Source organism: Pinus tabuliformis, chromosome 7, assembly GCF_031772625.1.
Source record: "Pinus tabuliformis cultivar Carrire ecotype Pingquan chromosome 7, CPIR1, whole genome shotgun sequence".
Taxonomy (NCBI): domain Eukaryota; kingdom Viridiplantae; phylum Streptophyta; class Pinopsida; order Pinales; family Pinaceae; genus Pinus; species Pinus tabuliformis.
In genome coordinates, this window is record NC_142293.1 from 1,418,941,537 (window position 1) to 1,418,960,691 (window position 19,155).

Here is a 19,155-nt window from a genome sequence, read left to right on the forward strand (position 1 = left end):
AAGCCCGACAACCAAAACTTCTAGGAATTTCACCTAAAACCCTAACACCAATGGAATTAACCTAAGAAAATCTCCTGACAAGTCACATGCAGGTCTGGGCAGGGGATATAAACATCTAAACAAAAACACAGTTGCAGTATCGCTCTGTGTGAAAAGCAAAAGTGTGGATAGGTCCACACTATGTTGCAAGCCGAGGGTGCGGTCCTCTCCCAAAGTTATTAAAAACAAAAAATAATCCAAGATCTATTAAATCTACCCAATTCCTCACACAACAAGCCAAAACAAAAACAAAAACACAGTTTCTCAAGTCAAAGTAAAGCAAATCAAGAAATCAAGTCCCCAACGGAGTCGCCATTTTGTCACACGGAATGAGTCATTCTTGTGAATAAGATCGACCTCCCTAGTATCTAATGACATCTAGTGACAAGCAAGCCAATCAAAAACTATCTTTCTCTAAATATGCAATTTATAAACAAAGGCAAACAAGTGTTTTAGGCCTACCTTGGGTCCAATGCAAGTTTGTGGAAGCCTCGCTCCTTTGATCCAAATGAGCTCCCTTGTAGCGAATCTACAAACACAAACAAGCAAACAAATTAAATAGCACCTAAAAAGCCAATATCATAAAGCATACTTATCATGATGGTCAAGGAATTCATGAAACAAATGACATAAGACAATTTTTTGAGAAAAATGAATCTGATTGTATTAATTCAAATCGAAGAAGAACTTTACAACCTGTGCCTTGATGTTGTACAAGTTCCTCCCAGGGTCCAACAAGAAGTCTCCTCTACTTTGACAAGTTTCACTCTCTTCCCAATGAAGCCAAAAGGTATGTGATCTCTCCGCTCAAGCTTAACTAGGAAGTCTCAATTCCACCAGCATTTACCCTCAAAAATGTTCAGCTTCTAACCTCCCTAGCAACCAGCCCAATGCCTTAATTTATATTGCAATGGAGGAAAGTTACTAGGTCCTCCTTCAAAGGGATAAAGCCCTCCTTCAAAGGGATAGCTCCTCTCATAAAGGGATTAGCTCCTTCTCTTTTTTGATGCATGAACCACCTAAGAGCGAACCATCCACGTCAAAATTCCTTCTAGAATCATCTAGAATTAACCCAAAGTGAGTTTTTTAGAATAAACTTGCGCCTTTTTGACTTTCACAGGGGTCCGCACCCACTCCTTTAGGGACAGAGTGGGCAGGTCCACAAGTAATGTGAACAAGGGGTGCAGGACCACAGGCAACAGTGAGAGAAAGTGTAGAACTAGAGCTTTGTTGATTTTTAATGTCTTTCTCTCATTTTCAAAGCTTGACATGAAGAGCTGAGGTCTGAGACTTGTTTAGGAGGACAGTATAAGTGATGATAGACCCATACTGACTGCAAATAGTCATGGTGACAATATTTTGTGTAACAGGAAGGATGGCCAACAGCAAAGGGCAATGGAGAATCCTGTACTATGGGCCAAAGGGGGATAAACTACGGAAGTAAGGAGGAAATTAAGAATATCCAGACCAAGACAGTTTAGAAGAAAACATAAATAAAGCAAACAGTTAAAACAGAGAGCACTTAACCTAATTCTGATGATATCATTCCTTGTTTTCTTTTAAGATTTTATAAGAAACACATATGAATAATTCATAACATGAAGAGAATAAAATATCTAAACATGAGAAAGTGATATTTATTTGTTCTAGATGTGCAAAAGAATCGAGTGAAATGTCCTCAACTTTATTTCATAATCTAGTAAACTAGTCCAGTCTTGAGTACATTAGCTCCTTAGCTTAAAACAAAATATCTCCAGAAATGATTTTTAATCCACCCTAATTACTTCAAATCGTGAAGCATTTATACCAAATTTGATACAAAATATCTCATAACTATATGAGAACTAATCTAGGAAACAAAATTTATCTTCAGCACGAAGATAGAGACAAATGGAAATTTGTTTGCTTGCTGTCCCTTTATTTGTGAATGTGTTGGCTGCTGGAATTCGGATTTGGTTCTTGCAATTTCCTTGGTAGTTATGTGCTAGATTTGCTCTTATATTTGACCTAATGATACTCTTTACTTGTGCTGATTCATCCTGTATTACCATTTTTCACTTGGTAGTTATCTTTATCGTCTAGATTTACTATAGTAACTTATAGTAAATCTATAAAATTGGTCCACCATTCACTATCAGGTAATTTATTCTGGTCATTTTCCTGTAGACTTCATTGGCTTCTGTATATTTGGCAAAATTGGGTTTGCTCAAGAACAAGTGTTTGATTTCATGTTCTATATAGAACAGATTCTCCAAGCCATCATAAAGTACCTTCCTTGTAGGTAATGCTTTTACTCCTGAAGGACTAGCTTGGCTCGTGGCCTGTTTATTCAGTCTTTCGATGTAATCTTGCTGTGTCATTAATTTTTCATGTATGACCAGAGGACTAGGAAGTCCTTTTTCTCTCAGAATGCCATATTTTAACATGAAACTGTCGGTGTCTGCTTGAATGCTTTGACATCTTTTCTCCAAATTAAGCATCAAGTTCCTTTTAGTAAGAACCTTCTCTATCTCAATAATAGTTGTTGTTTTGTCATGAATTTCCATTTCATCCAGCTGGTACCTGTTTCTACTATTCAAAAAGTCTATCAACTGATTTACCTCCTCAGGCTTGTATCCCAGTGCTTCTTTTGTTTTTTGTATGGCTTCCATGGCTGTTTTGACTAACTCAGTTTGCTCGAAAATAACCTGAATTGAAGGCCAAACATCATTGATGGAATCAATGATGTTGGCCCACAAAATATCTTTCATATCTCCTAATGGCTCTTGCAACATTAAGTCTTTTTCAAGGGCTTTAATCCTATCTACCATTCTTTGATTTTTCTGGGCCTCTTCCTTTTGCTGAATTTGAGAAAGTTTGCAACTAGTTTCTAAATTTGCCACTTGTTCTCTGAGATTCTTGAGCTCAGTGGCCTAGATGCTCATTTGTTCCATAGCCTTAACCAATTCATCTATCTTTTCTGATGTTATCCCTGTACTGGTTGATATACCTGTGGCTGAAGTAGTACTTGCTAGTGGCAATGCTGTTACTGTGGAAGTGTTGGTGCCAAGGAAGCTACCAGGGTGGAGGGTACTACTGTGGAAATTGTAGGTATTATAGTCTAAGGAGCAGTGGCGAGCTCACTTAATTAGACTACATCACATTCTCCAATTCTTTCTCAATCTCTTTTAATTGGTCATTCAACTTAAGGACCAGGTCCATAAGTTCTTCCTCCTTCTATTTTTCTATAACTTCAGTAGTTTGAGGATGGTGAAGAAGAGGGATCTTGAGCTGCTTCTTCAGTGCAGCTATATCATCATTTTTCTTCTTTATTAATTGCTTTGCTGCTTTCATGTCCTTGGGATCATGTCCTAGCTCTATGATCAAGTCTTCTAAGGACTTTATTCTGGTGTCTTTGGCATGAGAAAATGCCTTTTCCAATTGAAGTTGTGCAAATGTATTATGCAATGAGTTCTGTAATTGTTAAGCTGTGATTTCTTTGTTGATCATTGTAGAGTAGACAATTTCACCTGTTTGTTTATGCAACTCGATTTGGTCAATAGGATGAATATCCTTTCCCAAAAATTCAAAATTAGTCTTTAATCAACCATTGATCTTGGTTGTTGCACATTTGGCTTGAGAAAGCTCATTTGCATCTTGCCTTCCTTTATATCAAAGGCTGACATCAACCTTTTCTGGTTGATTGGAGCCATTCTGAGATAATGAGCATAGGTTTGAACCTTTATTTTCTCATTCCTTGCTTTGATCTCTTTATACTTTTATTTGATATCCTGGCTTTGACCAAAAGGAGCCCTGAACGAAGATACCTCTGTGCTCATTTGCCTTTCTAACACCTAGAACTGTGAGGTGGATGGTGAACCTCCTGTAGGTATAGTGTGCCCACTTTTTGTCCTTTCTGCCACTGTGTTGCCTATTGTTTCTTCAGTCTATTGTTGTTTTGCATATGTGTTTAACCTTTGCCTCTTAGCAAAAGTTTGATCAATAGGCCTACTAGAAGGAGTGGCCTCCTCTTTGTATCTTTTAAGGTTTCTTTCCTCATTGAGAGGAGTCTGCAAAATAGGAGGATTGCTCATGATTTTTTCTGGTAGAGTAACCTCTTTTGAGATTTCACGTTGTACAGATTCTTCTTGTTGTTCTTAAAGCTCCTGCTGTTTTGATCGCTCTACTTGTTCTGATGATTCTGGTTGGCTTGATGGCCTTGCTTGCTTTGAATTTTGTCCACTATGTTCCCGTTACTACCTTTGAGATGGACTTTCTCTAGGCACCTATAAAAATAAACATTCATCAAGCCTCCTATCTAAATCCATCAAAACATTGTCAACGACAACCTGTGTACTATCTTGATCTACTAATGTGTTTTCCACCTATTCATTTTGATTGGCATATTATTCAATTTCTGGGATCCTATGTTGGATGTAAGGAGATAGCTTATTTTTCTGCCTCCTATCACAAATGAAGTTGTGGGGATCATAGGTCCACATGAAACTTTGTTTTAATCTCAACCTTTGGAGGATTTCATCTGCCTCCTTTCCTGCTTCCCTACTGTTACAAATGAATGGTCCAAGATGATCTTTTATTCTGAGTTGGGCCTTCTTCTTGGCTTTGAAAAAATGAATCTCATCAGAATTGATCATTTTCCTGTAGTACTCCAGAGCAAATAATCTCATGGGGAGATACCTTGGCATTTTGTAAGGTGGCAACTCACATCCATAGATTCTGATCTCTGTATGGTTTTGGTACAAGTACCAATCCCCTACTTTGTATTGTTTTGAAAATTGGAAGACCCTCTTGATGTCTGCACTCATCCTTGGTGGAGGGATTCCTTGGAGCATGGTTATCACAGGATAAACAAAGAGGTCTATGAAGTCTATGTAGGAGTATTGGGAATCATACTGATGAATTAGAGAAGTTCATAAGATCACTGACCTCGGGTTTCCTTTAGTATTGAGTTTTTGGAGGGCAATTGGAAACCTATCAGCTTGATAGTACAAGAATAAATGGTACAGAACTGAGGAATATTTTAACACCCTTTCATTGTCCAGGCTCATAAATTGATCATGCATTCTTTCAACAATAAACTTTGCATAGTCAAATATGATGGTTGGTGGTTGGCCAATAGAGTAGATTGACATGATGGATATTATGATCTCATTGACGAATTCAATAGTGGTCCATCCTAGTATAATGGAGATCATATTTCTAATATCTCGACCAGGGTTGGAGAATATAGTCCATATATAAGGAGCAGGGTCCTTTCAGATATACTACTCTTCTCTGATGAAAATCTAGAATAATTGGGCTAGTCTAACTAAAGTGAGTGTGGGATATATGTTCAACATGCCTCCAATGGAGAGAGGGGTTAGGTTTTGGCTTGGTTGTAATTGAAGCATCTAGATAATGGATTCAACAGTGATAGTAAATAGAACAGACTAGTCAGGGGCTCTTACTGCTCTTTGGATAGGGTCATAGTTCATGTGGCAGTAATGTACAATTTCTGGGAACACATGTACCCTGGGGAACTAGTATTTAGGCAATCCTGATTCCCAAAGTCCAATGGAATCAACATGATTCAGGAACTGGTCTCTATACTTGTAGAAGAGTTTCAGGGGGGATTTTGAGACTAATGTGTCCTTTATTTGGAAATATTTTTCTACAAGTGGAAGGTGGTCTAAATCTCGGTGGGGAGTAGTAATGGGCATAACATTTAGTGCAATTGGGGATTCCATCCTTGGTTCTTATGGATTCAAGGACGAGGGCGAGGAATTTTAGGGAAATTGGACACAATTGGTTTAATTCAAAGTGTTCTAGATTTATCAGGCAACTTAGATTACCAAATTACTTAACTCTTAAAGAAATTTAGCTCGGGTTTGGCACGAAAATAGGGTTTCTCAGTCAGAAATAGGGTAAATACCTGGTTTAAGTCATCGATATGGCTTTAATGGCACTGGTGCACTATTTGTAGATAGTGTACAGGTCTGCACAATGGTCTAGAGTTCAATTATTGTGTAAGATTGACAGTTTGTAGCAGGTTGACAACTCAAATGTACTCTATGCTTGCATGCAAAATAAAAGTTTCTTTTCTTGGTAAAACCAGAGATAATGAGTATTTTTGCTTTTATTCTGCAAAGTCAATGACTTTTGTGTGTACAATGGAAAGCAATGGTTGGCGCCAACTGGCGGAGGGGAGGTTTTGTCATGTAGTGAAGGTGGTAAGTGAAGGCAGTAAATGGATTCTATCGCACCACTTTTTGGGACTCGGTGGTATTGAGAGAGGTCCACCCAATGCCATTTATCGGGTGACACATATTAGCGGGGTGAATAGTAAAACCACTCACATCAGGTGGGTAAAAGTTGGCATCGGAGGCCACCCGATATGAGTGACAGCCATTAGATCTAAAGGGGTCAGATCATACGGTGATTAGGAGTGTGATTTGATCATGAGTTAATGGAGGGGCCCAATGGGATTTCAAATGCAGGTTAAGGCAGCTTAATGGGATCGGGGGCGATGTCATTGGAGGAGGGTTATTAATTAATCACAGTTTGATTAATTAATCCCCTTTTTATAAGGCGAAGCATTACAACTATTAATTAGTCATAGATCGACTAATTAATCCCGCTATTTTTTACTATTATGTTTTATATTACAAACCATTGGGGCGGGATATTTAACATGTGATATTTCAATTAATTATATGGGAAAGGGGTTTGTTTTTCGCGAGTTACATATAATATAAGTTAAAGTTAATATGAAATGGAAATGAGAAAAAATTGCACTAAGTATAATGTCTTAACATATTTATTCATGCACTTTATATTTACACATTATAACTTAGGCTTAGTGTTGTTTATGGAGGGAATGAATGTTTGAAGGGGGTTGAAGTACTAGAACCTTATAAGTTATTGGTCCGAGGGTCCAGTCCATCTAGAAGTTAGAGAAATGCTCTGAGCCCCTTTAACTTAAAGTTTTAGGTACTTTGATTTTTGCTTGTTGGGAATTAGTGAAAAAGTAAAATGAATGGGGGGGAATTAATCACTTGACTTTGTAACTGTTCCATTTTTATCCATACATTAGCCACTTGATGATAAAAGTAAATGATATGATCTTAGCTAATCATTCATCATAATTCTGCAACCATCCAACTACTTACCCATCTACTCATCCTACCATTTTTTATAATCTTTATTAGGGTGCACTTAAGTTGGAAAACCCTTATCACTCTTTTCTTTTCTTTACAATAAAAATCTGTCTAAATCTATCCTTATTACATCCAAGGGATCAGATTAAACTGTTGAGCTCCTTTTATTTACTCTACCTATCTACTTGTCTGCCAAGATTAAACAGTTTGGTCAAATTTTATTCTCTATCCCTAAGCATGAAATTCAAAACATGGAATAACCAAGATTAAACTATTTGGTTACCATGGATTGTGGCATAAATAACAAGTTTTCACATAATCGTTATTGTAAAAAAAATAAAATAGTAGTGGCATTTGGACTTGCACACTTTCATGGTCTTTTTATTTTTCCTTGGGGTTCATTTTTTCATCTTTTTTTACATTTTTTTACTCTTTTTGTCCTTTGATTTTTCTTTTAGGACATACCCTCTTTACATTTTTTAATTTTTTGATTTTTTACAAATATGGAAAACATTTGCATAAAGCAAAGACATGTACATATTATAGATTTAATCTCATCCATTCATATATTATGACACATATTGGTATAGGAACATAACAATGGCTCCACTTGGGGATGGCATTTCCAAGTGAAATGTCAAGAACTAGCAGATCAATGGTCTTCTGAGTTTTTGTGATTTTATTCTACAAATTTCCTTTTACTTTGCTGCTTTATTGATATTATTTACAGTAAAACTTCAAAGATTAGGGCCTTCTCTTCAGGCTTCAACTCCAAAATTTACCATCCAATACACACTAAACTTTATGAAGGATATAGTATGTACAAGCAATCAATGTAATCAGTAACTGGGATTTATATGGTGCTTTAGCATTCAACCATTGACTGGTCCTCCTTCTACTTCTACAGCATCCAATTCTTTAAGGAAATAGGAATTATTGCCTCTAAAAGCATAAATAATGTAAGGACCTTTCCACAAGAAGTCAAACTTCCCATGTTTCCCTTTGTATTCCCTTCTTGAGTCCCATTTCAGTACTTTGTCTCCTAGATAGAAATCTTCTACCTTGGTTCTTTTATCGAATGCTTTCTTAATTTTCTACTGCACCACATGGGATATGATATAGACTTGTTCTTTGCTTTGCTACAAATGAATAGTCTGGTTGATCCTTCTCTGAATTTCATTGTGCTCGACTCCTATTTCTTGGAGCAATTTGATCACTGGAGTTCCCAAACAAGATGGGAAGACAGCCTCCATCCCATAGACTAGCTGATAGGGACTAGTGCCAATAGATTTCTTTGTGGTTAGTCTATCTACCCACAAAGAATTCACTAGTTTCTTATTCCAGGTATTTTTATTATATTCCAATAATTTTTTGATAATATTCATTAACCTCTTATTAGATGATTTTGCAAGTCCATTCCCCTAAAGATAGTATGCTATAGAATGGCCAAGGGTTAAGTGATACTTGTGGCAACAATCAATCATCTTTTCTGATTTGAAAGCTGCAGCATTGTTTGTGATGATTTTAGTGGGGCACCCGAACTTGGATAGAATTTTGGCCTCAATAAAACCTATTATGACAGTATCAGTGGCTTGTCTTGAGGGTATGGCTTCTATCCACTTTGTAAAGTAATATATGGTAGTTAAGATCCGTAGAGGAAGGGGGATGAATTTCACCAATGAAGTCAAGACCCCATTGTTGGAATGGTGTTTCAGTAGATATAGGTTTCAAAGCTAATTGCAGTAATTTTCTTTTTCCTTCAAAAATTTGACACTTGCAATAGGAGGTTACAAACTTTGTCAGATTACCAAACAGAGTAGGCCAGTAGAAACTAGCCCTCGAGAGCTTATCAACTATTGTCTTCCAATAGAGATGTCCCCCACAGTCACTTGCATGAAACTCTTACAATATTTTATCAGACTCTTATTTTAATAAACAATTCAACAATATGCCTTCATGATTTTTTCAAAATAAGGCATTATCAATTATGAAAAACTTTGAAGATTTCATCTTTAAAAACCTACTTTTAGTTCTGGATAGCTTTGGAGGAGCTTGAAGGTTTTGTAGAACATATATTATGTCAATGTACCATGGTGGATTTGTAAAGGCTTGGTTGATCTATGGAGTCGCCATCTCCTCTTTGTTATCCAGTTTTGCAATGAAGTTTATGTCTAGGGCTTGATAGTTTGATTCAGCAATTAGCTTAGACAAACCTTGGCCTTTGACCAATTTGGTAGGTTTAATTTCTAAATCATACTCTAATATTTTAGATATCCAATTTCCTCTTTTTCCATCAGGTCCATTCTAAGTTAATATGTCTTTAACCACAACATTGGGAACATAAGCTACTATATGGGAGTACAAAATATAAACTCTGAAATCTTTTATTGCTTTAACCCGAGTGTTATAGACATTTTTGGGCACTGCAACACCAATCATAAATGTCCATAAACTAAGGGCTCCTAAGTCCCCAAAGGTGTTTTTCCAACCCCTAAAAGAACAAGGTCAACTGATTACATCATCTCCCAGAAGTTCTCCATGAAAAACTACTCATAACTGGTCAAAACTGGATCATTTCACTTGCTCCATGGTCAGGGTGCGATGCATCTCACCTTGTACACACGGGAAGTGCGTTGCATTTCAAAAAGCCCTTCTATGGGGTGCGATGGACGAGAAAAGACAAGTGGCGGAGACAGTTTGCGAGGTGGATGATCATGGAATCTTCCAGAAACTTCTCTTGTGACACTTGCCTCTCAGAATCGCCCAAGGATGAGTAAGAGATCAATGAGATCTCCAAGTGGAATCAAGAACTATCAGAGAGAAGACACTAATCAAAAACCCAGAGCTGACTCACACCTCTGCAAATATCTATATATAGATCTCTCATCCTAGAGATCCAGGGGAGAGAGGTTGGAATTTTTCATCTTCTAAGGAATTGCTGTTGGTTTCTTGTGACAACATCATAGTGTTGGGTGATCTAAGCTTTTCATGAGGTGAAGAAGGGCTTACTTGTTGAGAGGATGATGCTGGGTCAGAAAAATTGGTTGTAATTCTCTTGGCTCTTTCTAGATTATCAATAAAACTATTCAAGTTTTCCTCCATACACTTGTGTGATTGATGTTTTATACATTTGTGTGGTTAATATACATCTGATCCTATATTGATTATGATAATAGATCCATGTTCTCATATAGTGTTATGCTACTTTTATTCTACATGTATTCTGTGAAGCTGGGTACGAAAACAAGTAGCAAAGGACTATCAGAAGAGAGAGGAATCAAACAAGGAACCAAGCGAAAGATAGAGGTTAGTCTCCTTTATTCTTCTCTCATCTATCTTTCATAAAGGAAAATGAAAGTAGGTTTAGTTTGTTTGTTTCTAAGGTAGCTACCAGCCTTAGTGGGATTAGCAGTTCTACATAGACACTATTCCCGGTAACAAAATGGCAACTCCGGTGGGGAGCGAGTAGATTGTTTGTTCATCTACATTTGTTTACTTTATAAACTTACAGACGGAGCCTGAAGTCAAGCCAGCTAGCCTTCAAACTGCATTTACTATGCAAGTGCAAAGTAGATCAACGCTGCTTTAGTCAATCTTCGGGTTTTGTTTATGAATTAAACAATTGATTTACAAGCTCTCTAATTGCCCTTGTGGTGGCTCTAGTAACCTCCTTAGATCTACCCCTGTGATTGATTTACTAATTACCACTTGCTTGGCCCAAATCCCTGAACTGAACTGCAAACTGTGACTCGGAATCCAATCAAAGTCTTGTCCCTGGTCAAGCGCACTGTCTGTTCTGTGAACTTCAAATGCAGCGCACTTCCCGAGTGTATTAGGTGCGTTGCATTTCAGTTTCATTGTGTTACAGGTGCATTGATCAGACAAGGCCTTGTTCCTAAATTTTGGTTTCTGTGTTGACTCTTTTCAAATCTATTCAGGAGTTTTGCTACCAGTAGTCAGTACACCTCTGTTTGAAACCCTCTTCCTTGCTGATATTCCGCCTCCGTTGTGCAAAGAACTGTAAATATTTTTATGTATTTTTTGAGTCATTTTTAGTTCTCCTTTACAAAGAAGTAACGTAATTGTATTGTCGTTTCTTGATTTGAAAGTGTTGCAAGTGTCGTTTTCAGTCATAGAAGGGAATTTGATTGTTCTTGATAGTCGATTACCCTGTTACTATTGTATTTGATCTGAATTAGTAGTTTTTCTAGTGTTGAAAGCAAGTTTTCAATTCCAAATCGCAAAGTGTTGTCATTGTCCTCATTTTGTTTTGAGAAGAAGCTTGTTAGTAAGTGTCACTTTGAAAAATAATTCTGATTTGCGCATTAGCTTTCTTTTTATCATTTACACATTAAGAAGGCCGAAAACAAATACATGCATGTGCATTTGCATTTAGACTGTTTTTTGGTTTGATTTAGGACAGTGCATATAGTGTGTTCTCTTTGTTGAAAGAACACCATCTCTCTTTCCTTAGTAGCTAGGATTTTCATTTGCAAAAAGAAGACTAAACGACTGTTTATCATCTTAGATTGTATTTTAGGAATTGTACATCTACATCACGCGGTGAACCTGAAAGGAAAATTTCTTAAGCATGATCAACTATAAAATAAATTTAATGAATCTAAAAATGCTTTGGAACCTAATGCACAACATCTCGAAGTCTAGGCTAGAGACGTATTCCGGCGTCGTAAGCCTGGCAACTATTGTTTTCACTGTTGGTTGGGTGATTCCTCCACTTTGAGACGATAAGTGCCAGTACGGACTTGTGCTCCCACATACCATCGAGTATATTTTGGGAGACCACAATAGGCTTTATCTTTTATCCATAGGAAGCCGTGTCTGCCGCCCTATCGATCTCAATGCACTGAACATAGCATTCGGGAAGATTGACTGCCATACTGTAAAAAGTATTCTGCAATTTTGCGATTGGTTTGGTAATCCCTCTGTCTAGATTTCCAGAGCAGTCCCTTTCGTTCCTTTTCAGACTCCTTAACGAAAAGGTCTATCTGAGCACTTGTCACTTCAGGCTCATTAAAAATCGAAGGCGACTAGAGTCATCTTTTGTTTTCTCTCGACTCTTAAAAATTGAAAAAACAAGTTGTGTCAAAGCGTCTAAAATTCATCTAATTCGGAAACATACTTCCCCTTGATTTTTAGTTGATAGAGTAATCCACAATCTTGGAAGAAAGTCAATTGAAACCCCTTCATTCGCGGAGGCTTACGAGTCAACCGTCTTTGTCTTCGGAATCGAAACTGTTACGGACAAAGCGAACTCATTTAACCGGTTCCAAATCCCCTGGTAAAGTTAGAACAAGTGTTCCAACACCATCAGAGACTCCGGTTACTCAAAACATTTCTGGTATCCCTGCCTTTATAGAAGAAGTTCAGCAGCCACCGAAGGACAGTAGCACTGATCCTAGTGTGAGGGTAAACACTTGTGTTACTAAACTAGTTCCATCTACAACTGATTCAGAGAGTGTTATTCCCCAAACATCTGTCGCTACAGATTCCATACCTTCTTCGGCACCAGAAATATTTTACGGACCAGATGGTCTACCTCTTCCACCTGGTCTGATTGCTATAGAAGAGATTGTGGAGGATCCTCCATCTAGTACTCCATCGCAATTTGGAGTCGGGATCACTTTGTATCCTTCTTCATCGGAAATTAGTCTACCACCATCGGAAGCTCCTGTAGAATCACTAGGAAATCTTTTGGATAAACTAGAAATGTCTAAACAACTGTCAACATCTAGGACTGTGTCGTCCGACACGGCGACAACAGAACTTCCTGTTGTCACTCCAACAATGTTCGTCGGTATACCATCTGTCCCAACTAGTTCTCAATCGCTAGAAGGGGCCCACTCAGGGGCTATTTCGACAGTATGGTCCGTTCCTATTTTTTCATCAGGAATAGTATCAGGAAACTCTTATGTTGAGTCTCAACAAATTGATCCTTCAGGGTGTCAATTTTGGCAGTCCGGTCCTCAAGGGCAAACAATTCCTTTAAGTACCGGATTACCGCCGTATGGGGGGGAATATACCCTTTCATTGTCTCCTCTAGGAGGACAACCATACGGGAGTTCACAAAAAAATTCAAGTTATGCTGGAATTACATCTAGCAGTTGGGTGCCGATACTACCTCAAGAACCAAGAGTTGTGTATTCAATGCAACAATGTTTACCTATGTCAAATATACCAACTACACCGGTTATTGTGACAGTGCCGCAAGTACAAGCACTGCCTATTGTATGCCAACCTCAGGTTTCTCAGGTTGTAATGCAACAGCCTCTTGGCCCTGCGACTCAACCACAATCGCCAACTAGTGGAATGATACAGGCCTAAACAAGTACAATTACCCCTCAACTTGGTCAAACAGTCAGTATTGGACAACAACACATGGCTTCGCAACCATGGCTGGTGCAATACCAACAACCGCAATTCCAACAAGTATACCAAGGATCTGAGCAAGAAATATTTCCAAATAGTGGGCAAGCGTATATTCAAAATGGTCAAAATCAACCATTATACAATGGTTATGCCCATCAACCTTACCAAATTTACCAGCATCAAATGCATTATGCTGGTACGCAGAGACCAACTGCTCAGGCGATTCCATCTTATCCTGGGTATGCTTCGCCTAACATGAATCAACAGTTACCCTTCGTGGCAACTTTAGAGTTATCGCATCTAAATTGGTTAACAAATGATCCAATCGCCTACGCCCTGTGGTGGCCAATGATTCCACATAAACTTCCGTTAGATATTCCTAAATTTAATGGAAATCCGGCTGAAGATCCGTCGAATCATGTGATGACCTTTCATCTCTGGTGTTCATCAAACACCCTAAACGATGATTCAATTAGGCTTCAACTTTTTTAGAGGACGTTAACTGGTCCGACGGCAAAATGGTATATCGAATTACCCAGAGCTTCGTTTGACAACTTCAGTACCCTAGCCATAACCTTTTTAACCCATTTTCAGTTACCGATAAGGTACGAAACAGGAACAGAACTTCTTACCAATTTCAAGAACACAACGGCCACTCACATATCTGATCATATTCATGAGTAGCGACGTCGTCGTAGAATGGTAAAAACGTATGTTCCTGATCAACTTTTAGCTGAATGGTTTATTAAGTCTTTGTTACCTTCCATTATAGAAGATGTGGCAAAAGGAGGAGTCATCACCGAAGAGCAAGTTATTGCTCGTGCACAATATTTAGACTTGATTTATACTTAGTCTGGCATGCTCTACGATAAAATCCCTGACACTCCCAGACCAGAATTTTCGATCCCCCCTCCTCCTAAATCGAACAATGACTCTCATGCCAGTGATGGCGTGATTGGTGTGACAGACATGAAATCGACAAAGGCTACATCTAAAAAGACCCGTAATATTTCCAGTCAAAATGCGAAGGAAGAACTTCTCGCCTCAGAAGTAAATGCCATCTCGACAGATAAAGGCAAAGAAACCAAGCAAACAGGAGGCAAGATGAAAAAGAAAGGGAGAAAAAAGAAGCAGGATGAGTCATCTCCTGAAAAACCTTCTGCAAACCCTTCTGGGCAAAGGAAACCCCTTGTGGGATGTCAGATATGCGATGAGGATCATCGGACGAGAGATTGTCCACATAAAGCTGAAGTTAAGAAACTCTTTAAGAGTTCAAAAACCTCAGCAATATTGACTGATCCGTTTCCAAGCCCGGGAACCAAACTGGTTGCTAATCAAAATGCTTCCCGATCCCAAGTGCTTATGTTGTCTATCTCAAAGCAGCAAAATGATGCTTTGACAAGGAATAAAGATTATGGGAATCCACAGCTGTCGAATAACAAGGCTAATGAATGACCTAGTAGTTCGAAAACAACTTTGTCCGAAGTTGTGCCACCCATCATTCCTGAACCAATGATAAAGCTGCCAAAGGGAGTATTACACATATCGACATTTAATCCTCGTGCCAATGTAGCACAGAATTATAATATAGTAGAGGACCTGGACCAATCACCGTCCACTATGTCGACACTTGAGGTACTGCAAAATTGCCCATCCTAAAAGCAGGCTTTATTATCAGCTATCAGTGGGATAGACCCAAAGGATTCTAATCTTGTGTCCTTTAATCATAAAGGATACGATCCTCAGTTACCAGCTCAACTAGCTTTCCTCATTCAAGTGAAAGCCCTCAACAAAACTGTTCATCGAAAAATTATTGATGAGGGGGCATCTACATGTATTATGTCGATGAGTTGCTGGAAAACTTTAGGATCTCCAACCTTGTCGAGGTCTTCAACAACATTAAAAGCATTTGACGGATGAACATATACCCCATATGGTATTCTAAGTAACTTGCAAGTTGAACTAGGAGGGAAAACAGTGGAAATAGATGTCGAAGTAATCGAAGGAAACCTCGATTACAACATCCTACTGGGAAGACCATGGATATATGCTATGGCTGCAGTTGTGTCGACCTACTTTAGGAAGATTTCATTTCCCTTCCAAGGAGGAATTACAATCATCGACCAACAAACATTTCTCCCCACAGTTCACAAGTTACGGGAAGCATTCCAATGGTCCATGGAAGAAATCATTCACTTCAAAATATTGGAGTAGGCCTCCTAAAAGACCCTACCTTAATGGGTACTTTTGCCCTACCGCCTCCGAGTAATTTGGCAGAAGTGGCCACAGTGGAAACCTGAAATATGAAATCTTCTATATCTAATGGATTCGAAAGATTCCTAAACATTTTGTCAGCATGGATCATCGCCATTTTACAAATATTGTAGCAATCAATTTTCTTGGCCTGGGGAGCAAACCCAAATCAACGCTCATCGAGTGTTTGGATAGATAGGTCTAAGGAATATGGCACCTCTTCAGATCCTTGGTCACATGTACATTCTACAGACGAAGGAATCATTCAATCAATGATGATAGGAGAGGCACCATGGGAAGATTACCACCATCGCTCCCATCTTCCGAATTATCACGAAGATAATTCCAACAACCTTAATCATCCTTCAGTTTTTTATTTTCTATCAAATATTGTAAATACGGTGGATTTCGAGGATGGTTCTTATCTCGTGTCAACCTCGTTAAAAAATGAAACAAGGAGTCATGAGGATAGTTCTTTTACTGTGTCAACCTCATTAAAAAATGAAACAAATCCCCTTTCCAAATCTCAAAGGTAAACCTTCATTCCAACCACCGAGTTGAATGCAATGAAGCTTGGGGGGCATGCACCTCGATTTGTGTTATTATGCTGGGGGCATGCAAACTTATCACGAGCAGTGTTACTACGGGGTTTAAGCTCGTTAAAAAATAAACTCCACGAGCAGTGTTACTACAGGGTTCAAGCTCGTTAAAAAATAAACCCACATCGAGCAATTTTATCGCGAAATTCAATCTCGTTAAAAAATAAACATAAGCAATGAGCAAGTGTTTCCCCCAGCATTTAAGCTCATTAAAAAATGAAGCAATTTCCGGGAAATAACCATCGTGAATGTATTACTTCAGCCTTTGAAGCTTTGGTCATGTTCTCATCATCACCTCCACTCTGTATTGGCCGATCATTCACCTCCACTTGATTGTTTACCCCTTTTGAGGAACAGCGGCGAAGAGTGATCTTCTTAGCCATCCTTGAGACACTGTCGTGATTGGAAAATTACAAACCTTACCTGGAATCAGCTGCTACCCGAATCTATCACTCATTCCTAAAAAATGAGTCTCCTTTAAGCTCTTTTCAACTGACTCGTAAAATATGAAAAGATTGTCGAGCTATTGGCCTCTCCGGCTCGTTAAAGTGACCGGAAGTGATATCCCTTCTTTAGATTTTAATCTTTTTGGACCTGAGGGATTATTACACAAAAATATCGAGCGCTTGTTTTGTTCGACTCGTTAAAAGTACCGAAAATTCATCCCTTATGTATTATTTTATACTTTTTCAGACTTAAGGGATTAGATGACGAAAAAGGATTTTTGGAGTTTCCTTTACGTCCCTTTTCAGACTCTCTAAAATTGAAAAGGACCGAGTTATCTTTGTCGTTAAACTTGTTAAAACCTAATAGCGACAAACTTGTCCATAACACAAAAGAACGAGCTTCACTATCGCTAGGCTCGTTAAAACATAGCGATGGGTTTGCCCGAAGGGAAAATTATAGAACAAGCATATGTTATCCTCCTCAAGCTTGAAAAAAATAAAGAGGTACTGGTCAGCAATGACTGGGGAAAAATTGGGAAGAAAACTTGAAGAAACTTTGTTGGTAGCAAGTCACTCTTGAACATGACATTTTCACTCCGCATCCTAGTCGGGTTGGGTTGTTCCATTCAATGGTCATATCACCATGGTTCCATCACACCATCCACATTTGGGGTTAATGCTACCAATCCATCATGTCAGTGTCACCGATATGTTCAAGAGAAGTCATTCAGAGAATTCAACTGTGTCTCACCCACTATAATACATTTTTGCTCCATTCTTTCATGACTGCCACCCTGAACCGTATATCACCAGATTGTTTTCACCTCCATTAAAATCATTTGCTCCGTTCTGTGTCATTGATGTGGGATTCATTAAGGCCCTCCTATGACGTATCTCTTCTTGTCGACATCAGCTCATTATCTAAGAAGTCGACCTAGGAACAACCCTTTCAGTACTTTGAAGCTTGCATGCCTCAATGGCAAGTTTCTCACTTCCGGCGACAGGTTTACATCAATGGCCTTTGACCGAAAGATTTTACGTGGTGTTCGATGCCAAGTCCCTTATCCACACCACGTGAATTGTACTGCGGTACCTTGAGGATCATTATCATTATCGGTGATTCCTCTCGCGCCTGTTAACAACTTACATCATTGGTTGGTAATCAGGCGATGTCTTTCCATGTTCGACTCCAGAACATCTCTCACATGGATCGACTTGTACTTTACGTGAAGATCGAATGAGATTGAAGACCCTGGATCTAGTTTCATCCATCGGCGTTGCGATATATATTCAGGAAAATAAATACATCAAATGTACATCATTGTTGCACAGATAATCATCCAATCTAAGGGATGATGGCTCTACCAGAATCATCAGTCTACACTCAGAAGATTGTTTGTCTCATGTACATGAAAAATGAATTTATAAAGCTGAGCATGGGAATGCCCGCCTCAGCTAGATCATGAAAAAATTATGAAGATAATGTATTGTATTGTATCTTATTATAGGTCTCCTTCCAGCTTGAAAGAACTTCGGATCCTCATGATAAAGAATTTCACCCGACATCAAAAGATTAATGACCTCATGCTTTAGGGGGCAACTATTATAGACATTTTTGGGCACTGCAACCCCAATCATAAATGGCCATAAACTAAGGGCTCCTAAGTCCCTAAAGGTGTTGTTCCAACCCCTAAAAGAACAAGGTCAGCTGATTACATCATCTCCCAGAAGTTCTCCATGAAAAACTACTCAGAACTGGTCAAAACTGGATCATTTCACTTGCTCCATGGCTAGGGTGCGATGCATCTCACCTTGTACACATGGGAAGTGCATTGCATTTCAAAAAGCCCTTCTATGGGGTGCGATGGACGAGAAAAGACAAGTGGTGGAGACAATTTGCGAGGTGGATAATCATGGAATCTTCCAGAAACTTCTCCTGTGACACTTGCCTCTCAGAATCGCCCAAGGATGAGTAAGAGATCAATGAGATCTCCAAGTGGAATCAAGAACTATCAGAGAGAAGACACTAATAAAAAACCCAAAGCTGACTGACACCTCTGCAAATATCTATATATAGATCTCTCATCCCAGAGATCCAGGGGAGAGAGGCTGGAATTTTGCATCTTGTAAGGAATTTTTGTTGGTTTCTTGAGACAACATCATAGTGTTGGGTGATCTAAGCTTTTCATGAGGTGAAGAAGGGCTTACTTGTTGAGAGGATGATGTTGGGTCAGAACAATTGGTTGTAATTCTCTTGGCTCTTTCTTGATTATCAATAAAACTATTCAAGTTTTC